This window comes from Dasypus novemcinctus, chromosome 4 (assembly GCF_030445035.2).
Source record: "Dasypus novemcinctus isolate mDasNov1 chromosome 4, mDasNov1.1.hap2, whole genome shotgun sequence".
Lineage (NCBI taxonomy): Eukaryota > Metazoa > Chordata > Mammalia > Cingulata > Dasypodidae > Dasypus > Dasypus novemcinctus.
Window position 1 is genome coordinate 40,212,616 of NC_080676.1, and position 21,201 is coordinate 40,233,816.

A 21,201-nucleotide genomic window follows, 5' to 3' on the forward strand; every position below is an offset into this window, starting at 1 on the left:
AACTTTATTTTTAAAGAAACTTTAGATTACAGGAAAGTTACATAAAAAATATAGGGATGTCCCCTATCAATTAGAAATAGAGAGGGTATCACAAACCCAAAATCCTCAAGATTGGTGAATGAAAAATAATAACTAGATTTATTATTAGCCAATTATAGACTTATTTTTATTCTAGCAATGGGAGAACTTTTATCATTGATATAAAGGTAGTGGCCACCAGAGATTCTGAGGGGAGGGAGAGGGAAGAATAGGTGTAATATGGGGGCATTTTTGGGACTTTGGGATTGTCCTGCATGACATTGCAATGACAGATACAGGCTGTTGCATATTTTGTCATAACCTATATAAAATTGTGTGGGACAAAGTGTAAACTATAATGTAAACTATAGTCCCTTGTTAGTAGAAATGTTTCAGAATGTGTTCATCAATAGTAACAAATGTACCACACTAATGAAAGATATTGTTGATGTGGAAAACTGTGTGAGGGGGAGGGGGAGGGCAAATGGCAATCCCTTATATTTTTTATGTAACATTTATGTAATCTAAAGCTTCTTTTAAAAAAATTAAAGATTAATCACACACACACAAGTCTCATTAAAAATGCAAAATAAAAAAAATAGGGTATGGATTAGTTTTAAGAACATGATTTTCTGGGATTGACAAAAATACATTGACTAAGGAAATACAGCAACCCAACAAATCAATTACAAGCAAAGAGACTGAATCAGTCATCAGAAATCTTCCAACAAAGAAAAGTCCAGGACTACAGGTGAATTCTGCCAAACATTTTGAGAAGAATTAATACCAGTCCTGTTTAAACTCTTCCAAAAAATTGAAAAGGAGGGAAAATTATCCAACACATTTTATGGAGCCAAAATCACCCTAATACCAAAGCCAGATTAAGAAAGTACAAGAAAATCACAGACCAATCTCTCTAATGAACATAGATGAAAAAATTCTTAACAAAATACTTGCAAATTGAATTCAATAACCTATAAAAATAATTATTCATCACTTCAAATTGGTTTTATTCCTGGTATGCAAGGGTGGTTCTACATAAGAAAATCAATTGATGTAACACACCACATTAACAAATCAAAGTGGGGAAACCACATGATAATCTAGATTGATGCTGAAAAGTCACTTGACAAAATCCGGCATCCTTTCTTGATAAAACTTCTTCAAAGGATAGATATAGAAGAAAAGGTCCTCATCATAATAAAGAGCATATATGAAAATCCCACTGCTAAAATCATACTCAAAAGGGAGAGGTTGAAAGCTTCCCTCTAAGATCAGGAACAAGACGAGTACATCCACTGACACCACTGTTACTCAATATTGTTCTAGCTGGAACAATTAGGCAAGAAAAAAATAAAATAAAAGGCATCCAAATTGGAAAAGTAGAAGTAAAACTCTCACTATTCACAGATGATATGAGCCTATATTTAGAAAATCCTGAAATATCTACAACAAAGCTATTAGAGCTAATAAATGAGTTCAGCAAAGTGGAAGGAAAAAAGATCAACACGAAAAATTTTTAACATTTCTATAGACTGTAATGTGCAAGCTAAGGAGGAAATCTAGGAAAAAATTGCACTTCCAACTGTAATGAAAAGATTCAAATACCTAAGAATTAATTAACCAGAAATGTAAAGAATCTGTATTCAGAAAAGTACAAAACATTTTGCTTAAAAATCAAAGAAAACCTAAACAAATGGAAGGTCATTCTGCATCCATGGATTGGAAGGCTAAACATCATGAAGATGTCAAGCCTACCCAAATTGATTTATAGAGTCAATGCAATACCAATCAAAATTTCAACAGCCTCCTTTACAAAAATAAGAATGTCAATTACGAAATTTATTTGGAAGAGAAAGAGATCATGAATAGCCAAATAGCATCCTAAAAGAGAAGAGCAAAGTTGGAGGACTCACTCTCCCTGACCTTGAAGTGTATTATAAAGCTATTGTGGAAGAAGGGCATGGTATTGACATAAAGATAGACACATTGAGCAATGGAAATGAATCAATAAGCCCACACTTCTATGCTCAACTGATTTTTGATAAGCCTAGCAAGTCTACTTTTCTAGGACAGAGCTGTCTCTTCAACCAATGGTGCTGGGAGACCCAGATATCAATAATTAATCAAAAGAATGAAAGAGGACCATAATCTCATTCCCTATACAAGTATCAACTCAAAATCAATCAAGGACCTAAACATAAAAACTATGACCATAAAACTCATAGAAGATAACATAGGGAAACATCTACAAGACCTGTAGTAGGTGGGGTCTCTTAAACCTTATACCCAAAGCACCAGCAACAAAATAAAAAATAGCTAAATGGGACCACCTCAAAAGTAAACACTTGACACCACAAAAGACTTTGTGAAGAGAGTAAAATGGCAGCCTACTCAATGGGAGAAAATATTTGGAAACCACACATTGACAAGGGTCTAATACCCATGATATATAATGAGATCCTATAATTCAACAATAAAAAGACAAACAATCAGATTAAAAAATGGGCAGAAGACATGGATAGACATTTTTTTAAAGAAGAAATACGAATGGCAAAAAGCACATGAAAAAGTGTTCAAAATTGCTGTCTACTAGGGAAATACAAATCAAAGCTACAACGAGCTTTCATTTTCACACCTATTAGAATGACCACTATTAACCAAACAGGAAACTACAAGTTTTAGAGAGGATGTGGAGAGATAGGGATGCTTATTTACTGCTGGTGTGGATATAGAATGGTACAGCCACTGTAGAAATCTGTTTGGCAGCTCCTAAGGAAGATATAGCTCTACCATATGACCCAGAAATACCACTACTAGATACATACCTAGAAGAACTGAGAGCAGTGACATGAACAGACATCTGCACACCAATGTTCATAGCAGCATTGTTCATAATTGTCAAAAGATGGAAACAACCCAGGTGTCCATCAACTGAAAAATGGTTAAACAAAATGTGGTATAAGCACACGATGGATTATTATTTAGCTGTAAGAAGAAATTAAGTTGTGAAACACATGACAATGTGGATGAATGTGGAGGAAATTATGTTGAGTCAAGCCAGGCACAAAAGGACAAATATTGTATGATTTCACTATTGTGAACTAAATATAGTGAGCAAACTCATGGAGTTAATACCTACAATATAAATTACCAGAGAAAAGAATGTGATTAGAGAATAGAAAACGGAGATTTACCCTGTGCAGAATTTGGAAAAGTTGTTTAGAAATGTTTGAAATGAACAAAAATGGTGAAAGAACATCATTGAACTGGAAATTAGTAGTGATAATATGAGTGTGATAGTGGTTTGTTTCTGGTTGTTGTTTTATGTGTGTGAGTAATGAAAAGTCTCTAATATTGATTGCAGTGATGAATGCACAACGTGATGATTATAACAAATGTCACTGATTGTACACTTTAGATAAATTGTGTGGTGTATGAACAAAAAAATAATAGGGTGTGCTGGGGGAAAATACACCAAATATAAGATACAGACTATAGTTAGTTGTAATACTTTGACAATGCTTTTTCATAATTTGTTACAAATGTTGCACAGCAATGCAAGATATTTGTGGTGGGGTGATGTATGGGAGCCCTGTATGATGTTATACATGTTTGCTTTTTAAGTTCCCAACTTTTACTCTTCACTTATTGTTTATGTATATTCATGTATGAATGCTATAGTTCAATAAATTGTTTTTAAAATGAAAACTAAAAAAGTTTTAGATTACAGAAAAATTATACTGAAAATATAGGGGATAGATTAATTTTAAGAACATGATTTGGGGAGTCACAAAAGTACTTCAAACCATCACATACAGTATGTCATTATTTATTTTGATTGAAAATTTTATTTAAGTATAGCTTTATAAACACTTCAAGATATTTTAAGTATATCCTAATTATTAACAGATGAGAACTTTAAGAAGAAGGTAAATAATTTTGGAGTTATTTTTCACTGATTTATCACAAGTTTTGTGAGCTATGACACATACTTCAAGTCAGCCTAACTTTAGCTTTGGATTTCATAATATTTTGAAAAAATTTTTAAAGTAAATATTTTTCTAGAAATAAAGGCTACACTAAAAGGATGCTCTATAATATAATAGTTTTTATTTACTGCCTCTGGTGTTTTCACTTATTTAAAGTTTCCATAGTTTTAATGTGAGTTTTTCCTACCAAATATAACATTTTTCTGGTTTTCTTTATTAGGTGAGTTTCTACTGTGTCTTTTTGAAAAAGTCAATGGAAATATGAATTTAGTACCTCAGTGTGCATTTGTTTTAGGTTTTAAGGTTTAGAAAGTATTTTCTTAGATATTATTGTATTTATACTTTTCAATATTTCTTTGAAGTGTTATCATATTCTCTTTATAACTTCTCACAAATGAGAAGTAAATTGCATAGTATCTCACATAAGTTGTAGAACTAGTTGTCAAATTTGGGTCTTCAGAGCCTGAACTCCAATATTCTGTTATCTTATGGCTATAATTATTGCTTACTTTTTGTATGGTGGCCATGTGAGGAATGCAGATGTTGGTCCTTAACATATGATCTCCCTTGATAATTTGACTGATAGTCTTAACACATTTCTACATTCCTTCTTTCTCTCTCTCCACTACCATAATGACAAGGTTAAGAAGGGAATCATTTAGGCCTCAGAAGTTCAGAAAGATCAAGACTTTTGTTTTTTGGTTCTCTTTTCCCTAGTGACTAGAAAGAGAACAAGTTGCTCAAGTCTTGAAAAGGAACCACATATGCCTAATTTGAAGGTAAATCCTAGAACGAAAACCATGCCTAGAATTTATTGGAAAATCCTAGAATGAAAACCATGCTTAGAATTTATTCCGTTGTCATTATCTAAATTCTTCCGAATACATGTACTTTTCTTGAGTATAATCATGTATAACTCTATAGTCTTAATAATAAGTCCATGAAGACCCAGACTTTTTTAAAGTGCATTTCCCAATTATTTGGGGGCACATATGGATTTTCTAGAGATGTTGATTAGTGTCATATCTTACCTTAACCTATAAAGAATTACATTAAACCTAAGACCTAAAGAGAAATCAACAGATTTGCTGTAAAAGGCAGTTGCATTAAGAAGCATAGGCCATCATTTCATGAAGCCTACTGATTAGAAAATGACTCTGATATATTAGGTGTGTATATTCTTTTGGGGTAATTTTCAGAGAGCACTCAGTCTTTTTCAAAAGAAAGTAAAAGTGCACATGCTAAATTGGACAAAGTACATTTGGTTTGGAGAAAGATGTGAGGTGAGATAAAATACTTCTCTACTCTGTGACCACCTCTGTTCATTTTATTTATTCCTGAAAGTAATATAAATTAACATTAAAATTATAACTATAGACTCAGTGGATCACATGATTTTAAAATAAAATTATGCTTTAAGCAAATGATCAAAAATAAGGAGCCCCTATCCATAATTTAGTTGAAAGGTAGGAATTAAGCATTTATTTGCATAGTTTACTCAATAGACCTTTTATATGTTTGCAGTTCTCTTGTATCTTTTGTCCTACATATAGAACATGGAATACTGCTTTTGCAAATATCATATTTAATTTTTGAAGAAACTGCCATATGTCATTACAGATGGATTGGTAGCCTTGATGATATCATTGAACTTTTGTCAGGCCTAACCTGGAAGAATTGCTATATGTCAGAGAATTTTTTTGTCATTCATCTTGCTTTTGAAAGGCCAAATTTATTTGCAACCTTCAGTGACATTGGACACACGAAACAGCCTGAAATCTATCATGCAGTGAGTATCTTATAAAACTGCAATTTAAAATCCTAAGTATTGACCTGGTTTTCAGAACCATCTTCAAAGCCAATGCCTTTCAAATTTTTTTACTTATGAACAGTGGTTTTCAGTTGATAACAATAACTATATTTTCATTTATATTTTTTCTGAGTACCTGAGGCCACCACACATGCTCCTTGCTTTTTATTTACTTTTTAAAGAAAAATAGAAACAATAGAATTGGAAATGCATTTATATATCTTTTATTTATTAGGGTCAATATGTAACTGACCAGTGAATAAGTGTTAGTAATGGAGTCTATCCTTCGATTGCATTATTCAGACAATTTTTAAACATTTTCAAACTATACATAAATACAACGGGATCACATGAAATAGTGCCGGCAGAGCAAAAGCAAGATTGATTTTGAACTTCTTATATAGTAGAGCAGGAAATGTGGCATACATCACTATGAATTTATAACTCCATCTATATTAAAACAATCCATTCAATACAAACTAGGCAAGAAAGCATTAGAGAGACTACTGTGAACTCTGTTTTGAATTCTCAAGTATGTGATAATAATTGCTAATATTTTGCTAATAATAATAACTATGTTTTATAGTGCTTACTCAATGCTAATTATATGAAGCACTTTAAATATATAATTTGATTGTCATAATGGCCTTATATTTACTTTCTCCGCCCTCACCCCCACCCCCCTGATGTTCAGGTAACAAAACCAAGGACCATGAAGTTAGAGACAAATATTTCACAAAGGAATTTATGCTTGTGCTCATTTGTGCCCTGATAGACCAAAACCTAAGCCAGAATCATCACCTGTTCAGGGAAGTTGCCTGCCTGTTAATTTAGTTGTCTATAAGGAGTTTCTACTTTATCTACGGTAGATGGTTCCTGGTGTAGATAGTTAACATAGTATCCTTTCTATGGTAGATTAAATTATGTACTCCAGTTAAGACATGTTCATAATCTTAAACCTTATTCCTGTGGGTATGAAATGATTTTTAAAAGGATCTCTTGGAGATGCTATTTTTAGTTATGGTGTTCCCAACTGAATGAGGTTGGGTTCTAATCTGGATTACTGGAGTCCTTTAGAAGTAGAAGAAATTCGGTCATAGTGAGATAAAGCCATGGGAAGAGCTGAAAACCAGAAGTCAAGGGAACCCAGAGAAGAAAGGAGAGGACAGCACTATGCAATGCAAAATGAGAGTACAAACCAAGAACCCCAAGAATCACCAGCAACCAGCACAAACTTTGAGGAGAAAGCATCTTTTTCCTGATGACTTGATTTTGGCTTCTCCTACCATCAAAAGGTAGTACAATAAATTCCCATTTAAATGCCAACCCTTTGTGTGGTATTTGTCATAGCAGCCTGGCAAACTGAGAAATTCTCCTTCCATCAGATCGTTAGTATATAATCCCAGGTTGAGTTTTCAGGTTCTCTTGTATACGTTCTACTGATGCTATTCCAGAATGCTGTCTTTATGCATTCATGTGCATTGCTGTTTTTCAAGTATGAAGCATCCAACTGATTAGATGATAGAGCTTCAGCCATGTAAATGGACTGAATAGAATGCCGATATCTCCCAAAGCTGGCTAAAATATCACTGAAAAACTTAAAGTCCTTTAAGAAACAACTTAAATGTAAAGATCATTCAACAACAACTACAAAAACCACTCATATTTTAAAAATCAAGTGAACAGAAATTTTGCACTCTAAGTGATATATCTGTGCATCATGGCTAAGTATATGTGTTTTAGTTTACTAGGTTTCTCAAGCAATTAATTACCATGCAATGAATTGTCTAAACAATGTGAATATATTAGCTCATGGTTTTGAGGTTGGGAGAAAGTCCAAATTTAAGGCATCGTCATGGTCATGCTTTCTTCCCAAAGACTTCTGGAGCTGGCTGCCAGTGATACTTGGTTCTTGGCTCCTCTGCCACATGGCCTTGCACATAGCCAACTCCCCTGGCGTCTCTCTTCTCTTTCAGGTTACATTGACCTTCAGCTTCTTGCTTCCTGTGGCTTTTTCTCTCTGTCTCAGTTTCTTTCTGTTTATAAAGGACTCCAGTAGTAGGATCAAGACCCAACCTGGGCCACACCTTAACTGAAGTAGCCTCATCAAAAGGTTCTACTTACAGTGGGTTCATACCTACAGGAATGGAGTAAGCATAAGAGCATGTCTTTCTGGGGTACATAGAGCTTCAAACCACCACATATACAAAAAAGAAAAGGCAGTAGCAGGATAGTAGGGACATTTAACCCCAACTTTTAAAATTATTTTGTGTTTATTGTGCTGTTTTTCGAAAAACACGCTCATTGCACAGAAGTATATTTGAATATATCCTTGCATTTTTTCTAAGAACATGCATTGATAGATAAGTAGATACATATGGGATTCCCATTTTGTGTGTGTGTGTGTGCGCGCATATGGGTGTGTATGTGTGTATGTAAGTGTACATGAACAATATGCCATGGCATTTACAGAGGTAAAAAAACAAAATTTTCTACAGCACAATATTTCTTGGTTTGGATATACCATAACTTAAAACAGTTTCCTGTTGTTTGATATTTAAATAGTTCTATTTTTCTTCCTCTGGTATTAAAATCATTATGCGTCCTTGTGATTATATCCTTAGGATATATTCTTGAAAGTAGAATTTCTGAAGGGAGAAGAATATTCTGATATCTAGAGCCACTTGACTCCCAGAAAGGCTGTCCCAGTTTCTGTTCTTACTTGTAATATGATTACATCCCTTTTGAAACAACATTACAACTCTATTTTAATCTTTGTTTTCTGACAGAAAAAACATAGTATTAATTTCATCTTAATTTTTATTAGTAATCTTTGATTACTAATGAAATTTAATAACACTGCATACTTACAGAACATTTATATTTCTGATTTCTTTTTCTATTTTTTTATTTCATTAGCCTGAATTTCTGTCATGTTTTCCTTAATGACAGATATTAACATTTTTATATGAATGATTCCTACATTTTCCTTGATATGTGTAAATATTATTTTCCTCACTTCTTACTTGCCTTTTAATTTTTCTTACTCTGAATGGGAGATTTTAAAGGTTATTTTCATTATCACCTTGGTGATATTCTAGTCCCCAAAATACAAAACATATTTCTAAAGTGTCTTTAGCCATTCTGTGTGCTACTGCAATTCCTCAGCAAAAGAAAGTGATTTTAAATGCTTTTGTCATTTTTATATAGGAATCACTTTGACCAACAAAACTTCTAATTGCCTTTTATTTCTTAACTCCTGCAAACCTGTACCGTATCTGATCAGTTCAATTATGAGTTTTCTGAAGCTAAGGACCAATTTGGAACCAACTGCCAGAGTTCCCTTCTATGCTTTTAAGTTTTAAGTGAAAGACCATGACACTACAATAGATCAGCCCAAGACCTATTATAAAATACCTATAAAATCAGAGTTTACATTTGCAAAGAAAACTTGCAAAAATTAGTTTGGCATTTGTTAATGATATGTGTAATTGCTAGGTTTAAGGTAAATACCATATATGGTCAGGGCTCCTGAACACATGATATTCATTATCTTAACTTCTCAGAATCAAAACTGTGGAATTTTTTTTTTTTTAATAATCTTCACTCCTTTTGCCATTTTCCTTGCCTAACCTGTCATTACTTCTTTTTTTTTTAAGATTTATTTTATTTATTGCCCACCCCCCTATTGTCTGCTCTCTTGTGTCCATTCACTGTTTGTTCTTCTCTGTCCGCTTGCATTCTCGGCGGCACCAGGAATCTGGGTCTCTTTTCTCTTGTGTCATCTTGCTGCGTCAGCTCTCTGTGTGTGCGGCACCACTCCTGGGCGGGCTGTGCTTTTTTTTTTTCACATGGGGCGGCTCTCCTTGAGGGGCTCACTCCTTGCGCGTGGGGCTCCCCTATGCGGGGTCACCCCTGCATGGCACAGCACTTCTTAAGCGCAGCAGCACTGTGTGTGGGCCAGCTCACCACATGGGCCAGGAGGTTCAGGGTTCGAATACTGGACCTCCTGTATGGTAGGTGGACACTCTATCAGTTGAGCCACATCCGCTTCCCAGAACTGTGGATTTTTATCAATGATTTTCTTTATTATCTCACCAATACACTTGTTAAAAAAAAAAAAAAAAAGCCATATATTCAACTCCCCCAGAACCTGAGCTAACAGTCTAGTGAAGTGATTTTCAAATGTTTTTAGTGGCATAAAAAACCTCTTTGTTCAAACAAATCTTAAATTGAGAGCTAGACAGTCTATAATCCTGATGAAGCAGTTTTGCATTTCCTGAAATAGCCGTAATATGATAGTGTGCTCCTCTTACCTGTCTTCCTCTCCACGCCATCCATGCCTTCCCTGAGAAAGTTCTGTGAATCCTTGAGGATTTGAAGCCAAGTCTCTCAGTCCAGGGAGAGTAAAGGCAGCTGTTAGTCAAATAACATTAAAGAGAGGATGCTCAGCATAAAGAGAATAGGATGTAGAAAAGACTGTGGTAAACTGGAAAGCACATAGAAAGCACATGTTTGGTCCAGAAACAGATGTTGCTTTCCAAAGCCCTACTCAAGGCTATGCAATCTAAGTATTATTTTTGTTTTTAAAATTCTGTATTTATTCCAGGTAAAACAGCAAAGGCAAATTTACTGGGCTGTTAACTTATTTTTCCATTGAAGTAATTTTGCCGTGATATGTTGTTAGATCAGATCTTACCTTTTAATACAGGTTAATATTAAGAGGGTAAAATTAAAACTATGTTAAGTCATAGATTGATGAAGGAAATGTTGGCACTTTTGGAAAAACTTCTGTTGAAGACATTGTTATTGTTTTACCCAATGGCAATTATTTATTTATTTATTTATTTATTTATTCAAAAAATATGAGGTCCCCAAATACTCCCCACCCCACCCATGCCACCCCTCCCACATCAACAAACTCTTCCATCATTGTGGCGCATCCACTGCACCTGGCGAATACTTCTGGAGAACTGCTGCAGCACGTGGACAGTGGTCCACATTGTAGTCCACACTCTCCCCCATTCCACCCAGTGGGCCACAACAGGACACACAACGTCCAGCATCCATCCCTGCAGCACCACCTAGGACAACTCCAAATCCTAAAAATGCCCCCACATAATATCTCTTCTTCCCTCTCCTGACCATCAGCAGCCACCGTGGCCACCCTCTCCACATCACTACTACAATTTCTTCCCTTACTAATCACAATAGTTCCCCAGCAGAACACCAGCAAGTCCACTATAATCCATAGTCCATTCCTCCATCTTGTGGACCTGGGATGGCTATGTCCAGTCCTCCTCCACATCAAGAGAGGGTTTAGATTCCACAGGGATGATGGATGCAATTCTCCTGTTTGCAGCTGTAGGCACTCTTGGCTCCCTGGTGTGGTGGTTGACCGTCTTCACCTCCCTATCTGCTGGCAAGGGTAAGTCTAACAAACCAGAAGGTAGGAGTTGCAAGTCTGCTGAGGCCCAGGGCCTGGCTGTCACATGGACAGTTCAGAGATTCAGGTCTCCTGAGTATACAGTAACCCAAACACCAACCACTGGTCCGGTAAAAGTAACAGAAGAGGCATGTATAGAAAGATTATATCTGAGTCCAACTCCATCACACTCAGGAATACAAACTCTGAAGTAGGGCCACTGACATGGCCCTGAACTCTAGAACCATCTGCCTTGACCACAGAACCTGTGGATTGCTGCAGCCCTCAGGAGAACCAGCACCTGGGTTTCCATCTACCTTGGCTGTCCCTGGTACCCTGCTGAGGCGTGCATAAGAATCACCCTCTGATGACCTCCCGACTCCTTTTTGGAGACTCTTAGCCATATAAACTTACTTGTCCTTTCTATTTCCCCCTTTTTATCCAAAGTCAAAAAGCAGTTTTTAACACCTGATATTACATGTAGGCTGAGATATTCTGTCAGTCTGAGTTGACCTCTTTGTTCATGGTCTTTTTGTAGTTACATCATCAGCTGGTGCTTGGTAGTAATCCCTCGGTGCCAGGGAGGCTCATTCCTGGGAGTCATGTCCCATGCTGGGGGGAAGGCAATGCATCTACATGCTGAATTTGGCTTAGAGAGTGGCCACATTTGAGCAACATGGAGGTTCTCAGGTGGTAACTCTTAGGCACCCCACAGCTATAGGCCTAGTTCATATTTCAGGCACACAGGCTCATAATCGGAGCCATCAATAACAAGGGCTCATTGTTGGACCATCCATCTTTATTGGTCTTTGCCATTGCACTTGGGGGATTGTTGTTGTTCCATTGGGGAATGTGATAGAGCTCCCCTGGTCAAGAACTCAGCACTATTTCATCTGTCGTTTCCAACTGAAACCACTATGAAAATATCCAAACCTTTCTAAGTACCCTGTATACCAAACTGGTCAGCTCCCTCCTGGCCACATCCAGGGGGCGGGCACTGGCTAAAAAAAAAAAGTCAATGGCCTTTATATTCAAAACTCATGTAACAAATTTCTGTAAGATTTAATGCCAGCAAATATCTGTCCCTACTGAAAAATAAATATTTTTCTTAGCAGTCAACAAAAAATATATAACCCATTGTTTTATTTCCCCTTTTCACTACCTATTAGAAATCTCAGAACTATTTTTTAAATTTTGATGGCAAAAGCAATATTATAACAACAAAAATAAAAATTTTGAAAGACATAACACCATCACCATAATATATCCACTTATTTTTTAATCTTTCCAAGATTTGTCTATAAGAAAATATGGTTTTTATAGTTGCCTCTAAAACACAGAAAAAAAATTGTGATCCAATTGAAATAACAGCTTTCCATATTGCTTTGTAGTCATCAAAATTACAATTTGTATTGACTGCATTGAGGTGATACAGTTAACTTACTTAATTATTCCCATATTGGTGAACACTTAAGTTGATACAGGTGTTTTGTTTAATATGTATATGACCTTTAGTTTTCTCTTTAATGACAATATTTTTAATGAGCACAATTTTGCATGATCTCATCAGCTCATTATGAACCTGAATGATATTATATTTGAGAAAGTACATAAACACAGTCATATTCCTTTGGAATATGTTTCTAGATGAATTCTCAAGAGTAGGATCACAGTGCCTAAGGGCATGGAATTTTTAGGGTTCTTGATACAACACATCTCCTTTTTTTAGCAAACAATACTTAAGAGAATACTATCCGTAACTTGTATGTAAACTTATATTCTAATACTCCCTTAGGAAGTCAATACTCACTGATTTTTCTCTCTGTGATATCCTGCAGCACAAAATACAGGACCTAATTATAAAGTCTTGGACTTTTTATTAATTATTTCTTATTTATTTGTTATGATTTCCCACTTGTTGATTGAGTCAGGTTGCAAGAAAAATAAACTTGTAAAGTCTAAATTAATGGGGTTTTCTTTGGAAAAATGTAAGGAACAAGAAATAGTATAAATAGGCCTTCTCTTCCTGGCTATGATGCCATGAATAGTAGCAGACCAATTTTCTTGCTAAGAACTAGTAGCAGAGTTAGGTATGATATAGAAATCAGTCATCTAAAGATATTGGAGAATATCATAGCATCCAGGGAAGAATAAGGTGTCGTTACCCTGGACAAAATGACTCATAAGTGACATAGTGGAAAAGGCCGAAAAGGTGAGAAGAAAGTGGCACTAATAGGGAGAAAAGATGTATAGAGCCTTCGGAAGTCTCACTGGGCTGGGGTGACATAAATCTGTCTTCAGAGCTATCATGGAAGCCAAGATTTGAGGGATCAAGGTCCTGGAGAGAAGTGTATCAGTTAGGGTCCAGTAAGAAACATAAACTACAGCAGTGATTTGATCAGGAGATATTATATAAAGAATTATTAATTAGTAGGTAGAGATAAAGTACTAAGAGGATTAAAGAAAGTGCTAAATAGTACAGAAAAAGCAAGTATAGGGAGCAGCCATTTGTCTAGGATTAAGGAAGGATACCCAAGAGAGGAAGAAATATGAAAACATCTCCCACCAACCCTGACCCGTTTGAAATTCAGATCTCATTGGAGGTGTTGTGGCTATGGCCCCCTGGATGGCAGAATATTTGCTGAGGTGCTGTTGGCCAGGAGTGGCATACAGGAACCTGCACACTGGGATGGCAGCAAGGTTCACAGGGAAGTTGTCTACTGGCAACCATATTGTCCAGGCCTGAAAGACAACAATATAAAAAAGCACCACAAAGTGTAACCCCTTCCTCTTGCAGCTTTCCTCCCACGGCTTTCCTCCTAACAGTGCTGCTACTGGCAAAGGACAAATGTTTATAGGGTCCAACTACACAAAGCTAGACAAAGAAGAGTGGATTTATAAAAACAAGAAAATTGGTGACAAGATGGAAAATTTCACCTGAGAAGTAGAATTTATAAAATAATCAAATGGAAATGATAGAAATAAAAGGAAATAACTTTAATGTAGAATATATTACACGGAATTAATGGCATATTAAAAACTGATAATTGCAGAACTGAATCCCTGGAAGACAGGTATATCTATATTGAAACAAGGAAAGAATAAAGGATAAATATATATAAAAACAACTCCAGAAAATAGCATGAGACAAATGGTATGTGGGGGAAAGTTCTCACAAACATGTATATGGAATACTAGAATGAAAGGAGAGGGAAAATAGGATAAAAGTAATGTTTACATAGATAATGCCAGCAGTAGTTTCTCTTAATCTGAAAGAAAGACATAAAACCACAGAATCAAGGTTCACTGCAGATCCCTAAATACAAAGAAGTACATCAAGGCATAACATAGTAAAACTTCTGAGAAACAAGAGCCAAGAGAAACCCTTGAAAGGAGACAAAAAAAAAAAAAAAAAAAAACACGTTATTTTCAAAAGGAAATTTAAATGGAAGCAGAATGACACTTTTGAAATGTTTACAGAAAACAACTGCCAGCTAGAAATTTATCCATTGGAAAAATTCTTCCAAAAAAAAATTAAGGGATAATAAGTAGGAGAGAATAGACAAAACTCCCATAGAGAAAAATTCCAAATAATTTATGTAAGATACTCAGCTCTTAAAGAAGGGGAGCTTATCTTTCCACTACTTAAGTATGCACTGGACATAATGACTTTCCAAAAAATATAGTAACTTTACAGGGGAAAAGCCTACTAAATGCTACCTCAGCTGAGTCATCAAGGTTAATACAAACAGTGCTGTGTCATGGTGACAGTACATATGCTTATTTGTCATGAAAATAATAGCACTTTACCTCTCTGGTCTTCTACCCACAAACCCATAACCCCAGACTAATCATGAGGAAAATGTGAGACAAATCCCAATAGAAGGGCATTCTACAAAATACCTGACAAGTACTCCTAAAAACCTATCAAGGCTATCAGAAACAAGGAAAGTTTGAGAAGAGTCATAGCCGAGCAGCTAAGCAGACATGATTTTTAAATATAGTGGCATCCTAGATGGGATCTTGGGGCAGTATGAGATCCTTAGTAAAACTAAGGAAATCTGAATAAAGTGTGCACTTTAGTTTAAAATAATGCATCAATTTTGATTCATTGATTGTAACAAATGTGCAATACCATTGTAAGAAATTTATAATAGAGGAACCGGGGGAATGGGGGGCGGATATATAGGAACTCTCTGTTATCGTCATAGTTTTTCCTCTAAACCTAAAGCTGCTCTAAAACAAAGTTCATTTAAAAATATTATGGTCAAAAAATTTATTTGTAAAAATGTGTTGCCAGCCAAGGCACATGAAAAGAAATACTAGTACAGTTTTACAAGCAGAAGGAATATTATCGTAGAAAGAAGCACAGCAATGCAGGAAGCAATAATGAGCACCAGAAAAGGCAAATATGCGGATAAACCTAAAATTACTATTTGCTATCTAAAACAGTAACATTAATGTCTTATGGGATTTAAATACATGAAATTGAAATACACAATTATAGTCACATAAAAGGTAGGAAGGGCATAAAAGGAGTTGAAGTGTTGCAAGGTTCTAGCATTATCTGTGAAGTGGTTAATGTACTAATTTTTATTAGTCTTTAATAATAGATGTTGACTATCTAAGGTATCCAGTAAAAGAATAATAAAAGAATGTATAAGTGAATGTCTAATAAATGGGGGAAATAGAAAACTAAAAATAATAAATTTAAAAGGAGAGTAAAGCTAACATAAAATATATGGGAAATATAGAAAAGTAGTAAAATGGAATTTTTCCTCTAAATATGGCAATAGTTACATTAAAAGTCAATGTTGTTGGGGGGGAGAGGGGGGGTGGGGGGGTGGGGTTGAATGGGACCTCACATATATATTTTTAATGTAATATTATTACAAAGTCAATAAAAAATAAAAAAATTAAAAAAAAAAAAAGTCAATGGTCTAAATATCACACCTAAAAGATAAAGATAGTTAACATGTTATTAAACATGATTAGATAGATAGATAAATAAATAGATAGATGAATAGATGGATGTTAAGTAGGTAGATATAGTTTGTCCAACAAATGGATGGAAAAATGTTAAAAATAAGTTTAGAAAACAAAATATCATGCAAACACTAACCAAAAGAAAATGGATTTAGCTATACTAGTATCACAAGAAATCCACATTATGAAATAAGTATAGCTTGATCTAAAGAGAAATATTTCATAATAACAAAGAGGTAATCTTCAGGAAAATGTGGCAGTTCTGCATTTGTATGCACTTCACAATAGAGCTTAAAATATATAAAACAAAAATTGCAGTTCTAAAAGTACATATGTATGGCAAGAGTTTTTACCACAGCTCTTTCAGTACCTGATAGAACAAGTATATAAAAAAACTTTAACAATCTAAAAATAAGAAAAGCATGATTAACAAATTCGACTTAATTAAATATTCATTTTTGCACATATGTACATTTAAAATATGTGTATATATCATGTATATTTATGCACATGTAAATATTAAAAGCACTGAAACTAATTGCCTTCTCTCTCTCGCTCTCCCCTTTCTCTTTCTCTCTCTCACACACAATCCCAATGACATCATGGATGAACTTTTCCAAACATTTAAAGAAGAAATGGTACCAATCTTGCAATTCTCTCAGATAATAGGAAAAGAGGGAAAACTGCCTCATTTGTTTTTTGCTTGTTTTATGCTTGTTAACCTAGGTGCCAAAATTTAACAAAGATATTACAATAATGAAAAGTTTCAGGCAATCTCTCTCATGAATATGGTCATAAAAGCATAGTTAAATATTAGCTAACTGAATTCAGGATTATATATATATATATATATATTTTTTTTAAAGGTAGAGTGCCGTTAGCAGGCATATTTCAAGAATGCAAAAATAAGTCAATATTTTTAATCATATTGACAGAATAAGCAAAAAATATATATAATTACCTTTATAGAGTCAGAAAAAGCAGTAAATAAAAGTTAACACCCATTATTATACAAATACTTAAGAAAGTAGGAGTAAAAGGAACTTTCATATTCTGACAAAAATTAATACCTACAGTGAAATGTTAAAAACTGCACCTTTGAGATCAGAAGTAAGACAAGGATATCTATTGTCCCACTTCTATTTAACATTCTATTTCAGTTTCTACAAGAAAATGAGCCAATATTTTAAGAATTGGAAAGTAAGAGAAAAATGATGTATTATTTATAGAAAAAAAAAATACCAGTATACATAAAAAAGCTAAAAGAATCTAAACACTAAATAGCATTTCTCATTAGATTTAGCAAAGTTGATAGATATGTGAACAATATCCAAACTCAAGTATATACATGCAGTAGACAAGTAGAAAATGAAAAAATTAAAAATATACAATTTACAGTAGTATCAAAGAACTAATTACCTGGGAAAAAGTCTAATAAAAGATGTATTCTTCTACACTCTTGGCTACACTGGACTATTGATAATTTTGAGAAATAAAAAACTCTTTAAATAGAGGAATATACCAAGTTAATGGTTTTGGAGACTCAGTTTCATAAAAAAAAAGTCAGTTCTTTACAAATTGACATTTGATTTCAACATCAAAACCACAATAGGATTTTTGTGGGGTTTGGGAAGTAGGTTTTAGAATATATACTGAAATGTAAAGGCCAAGAATAGAAATCTTAAAGAAGATGTACTATGCTGGAGGGCTAATACTACCATATACCAAGATTTATTATAAAACTATAGTAATTGGGAAGCAGATGTGGCTTAAGCAATTGGGCTCCTATCTGCCATATAGGAGGTCCAGAGTTTGATACCCAGGGCCTCCTGGTGAAGGCAAGCTGGCCCACACAGACTGCCGGCCCACACGGGGTGCCACCCCACACAGGAGTGCTGGCCAATGCAGAGAGCTGACGCAGCAAGATGATGCAACAAAGAGACACAGAGGAGAGACAATAAGAGATTTAGCAAAACCGGAGAGCTGAGGTGGCACAAGAGAGTGATCACCTCTCTCCCACTCCAGAGAGTCCCAGAGTTGGTTTCCAGAGCTGCCTAATGAGAACACAAGCAGACACAGAAAAACACACAGCAAATGGACACAGAGAACAGACGAGGGAGGGGGGAGAAATAAATAAATAAATCTTTTTTAAAAAACTATAGTAATTAAGACAACATTGTATTGGCACAAAAATAGACAAATTTACTAATAAAACTGTTTACAGTAAAGTTTATGATTAAAAATAAATTGATGGTAATGATATTACTGCAATGTTGGGGGAAGAGGAAATTTTTTTACTTCCATAAATGGTGCAATGTTAATTTAATATTTATAAATGATCCTTTAACCTCAAACTATACATAAAAATTAATGGAGATGGATCAGAGCCTTAAATGTCAACAGAAAAACAGTAAAGATTTTAAAAGAAAGCATAGGGGAAGCTTTTCATGACCTTGAATAGACAAATTTTCTTAGGTAAATAAAAAATATGATAAACCATAAAGAGAAAAAAATGATAAATTGTGGTTTAGTTGCCTATTTTGCTGAAGCAAATACCATGAAATAGATCAGGTTAAACAAGGAGAATTAATTTGCCAGTGGTTTGAGACTGGAAAAAAAGTCTAAATTAAGACGTTATCAAGGCAATGCCTTCTTCTGGAAGACTGGCTTTCTGGGATTGGCTGCTGGCAGGCTTTGGTCCTGAGTTTATCACCTGGCACTGCACATGGCCGCCTCTTCTGGCCTCTCTGATCGTTCTTGGTTTGGTTGATTTGAGCTCCTTGCTTCTGTGGCTTTCTCTCTGTCTGGTGAATTTCACTCCACTAATAAAGGACTCCAGTAATAGGATTAAGACCCATCCTGATTGCGATGGGCCACACCTTCCAAACTAAAGTAACCTCAGCTAAAGGTCCTGCTTTTACAATGGGTCCACACCCACAGGATGGATTAAATTTAAGAATATGTTTTTCTGGGATACATACAGCATCAAATTACCATGCTGCACCCTCTAGACCTGCCCCCCAGAAAGATATGTTCTTTCTATATACAAACTACATTCATTTCATTACAGTATCTAAAAGCCTTAAGTCCTTTCAGAAACAATGCTTAGTACAGAGTCTCATCAAAATCAGTTATGTGTGTGGCCTAATTCCTCTTCATCTATGGGCCTGTGAAACCTAGAGAACAAGTTATCTGCTTCCAATACACAACAGAGATAAAGGCATAGGATAAATGTTCCCTTTCCCAAAGGGAGAAATTGGAAAGAAGATAGGGTCACAAGTTCCAAACAACTCCACAACTCAATAGGGCATACTCCATTAGGTTTCAAGATGTGAAAGTCATCTACGAGTGATATTTTGTCCTCTGGGTCTGATGAAGTGGCAACCCCACCCTTCCAAGTGCTTGCCCCGAAGGCATGCCCTCTCTGAACACTGGGGAGAAGGCTCCACCCTCTCCAAGCATCTGGATGGTGAACAGGCTCTTTGTGAAACAGGGCACAGGCTCCACCCTCTCTGAGCTTTGGGTGGCACCACTCTTCATGGAAACAGGGCAGAAGGCCCATCCTCTCCAAGCACCAGAGCAGATTCGCCCTTTCCATACACACATGGGTGGGCTTGCTTTCTTAACCCAAGAAGATGTCTTCAGTTCAGACCTCAGCTTTCATGGTTCTGCTCTTGAAATGACTTTTCCTTCAATTTATCTCTGTCCCTTTTAGTCCAGACTAGCTATGATTCCATTTATACAAATTACACATACACACACAACACAGTTTTGCTTGTAGCTCACAGAAGTTCAACCATCAGACAAAAGAACTTCCACAATCCTTCCTGGATAACTGCAATTCCAATCCTGATTCCCATGGAAATTGCTGACTGGTTCCATTTTTAAGTAAATCCTTGCATGGAGCACTACTCTCTAGGACTCACTTTCTGGAAACTCAGAATTTTCCAAACCATCCATTTCTGGTTTCTTTGTGCCCAGGAATTCAGTTCTCAGCTTATCCCCTTCCTGTCTCATTTCATTATAAACTGCAAGGAGAAACCAGCCTGCATTTCCACATTTAGCTTGGATATTTCCTCATCTGAATATCTAAGCTCATCACTTTCAAGTTCTGCCTTCCATCTGGCATCAGACCTCAATTTTGCCAAGTTTTCTGCCACTTTCAAACAAGGATCGCCTTTCTTCCAGTTTCCAGTAACACATTCTTCATTTCCATCTAAGGCCTTATCAGAAATACCTTTAGTGTCTGTATTTCTACCACTAATTGGATTGCATTCAAACAGGAATCCATCTATTTATCAAAAGTCACCTGTAAGAGAATGAAAAGGCAGACTGCAAAGTAGAATAATATATATGTATTATGCAACAAAGCATTTGTATCCAGGTTGTATCAATAATTCCTATAAAAACAATAAGAAAAATTCACTAGACTAAGAGAAAAAAGGGAAAAATTTTGAGCAGGCACTTTAAAAAGGTATTATCCAAATGGTCAATAAACATGAAATTATACTTAGTATGGATGTTTGGAGCTATGTGCCCAGAAAAATATGGTCTTAAACTTATATCCATTCCTGTGGATGTGAACTCATTTTAAGTAGGACCTTTTAAGGATGTAACTTCAGTTAAGGTGTGGCCCAACTCATTCACGATGGGTCTTAATGCTATTACTGGAGTCCTTTGCAAACAGAATGAAATTCAGACCGATAGAAAGGCATTGGAAGCAAGAAGCTGAAAGTCAAAGTAACCCAGAAGAGAAGGAAGAGGCCAGGAGAGATGGTCATGTGCATTGCTATGTGACAGAGTTGCCAAGGATTAATGATCCCGGACAGCCAGCCCTAGAATATCAGTCTTTGGGAAGATAGCATGGCTTGATGTTGCCTTGATTTGAACTTTTCCTGGCCTCAAAACTGTGAGCCAATAAATTCCCATTGTTTAAGCAGGCCCATTGCATGGTATTTACTTTGTCATGA

At 35.5% G+C, this 21,201-nt stretch overlaps 1 protein-coding gene across 1 annotated transcript in view; it reads left to right on the forward strand.

Annotated features, from left to right (window-relative positions):
• LOC101413984 (EGF-like and EMI domain-containing protein 1) overlaps window positions 1-21,201 on the forward strand; it is a 571,143-nt gene that overhangs the window by 385,295 nt on the left and 164,647 nt on the right. The gene's annotated exons all lie outside the window — the stretch shown is intronic.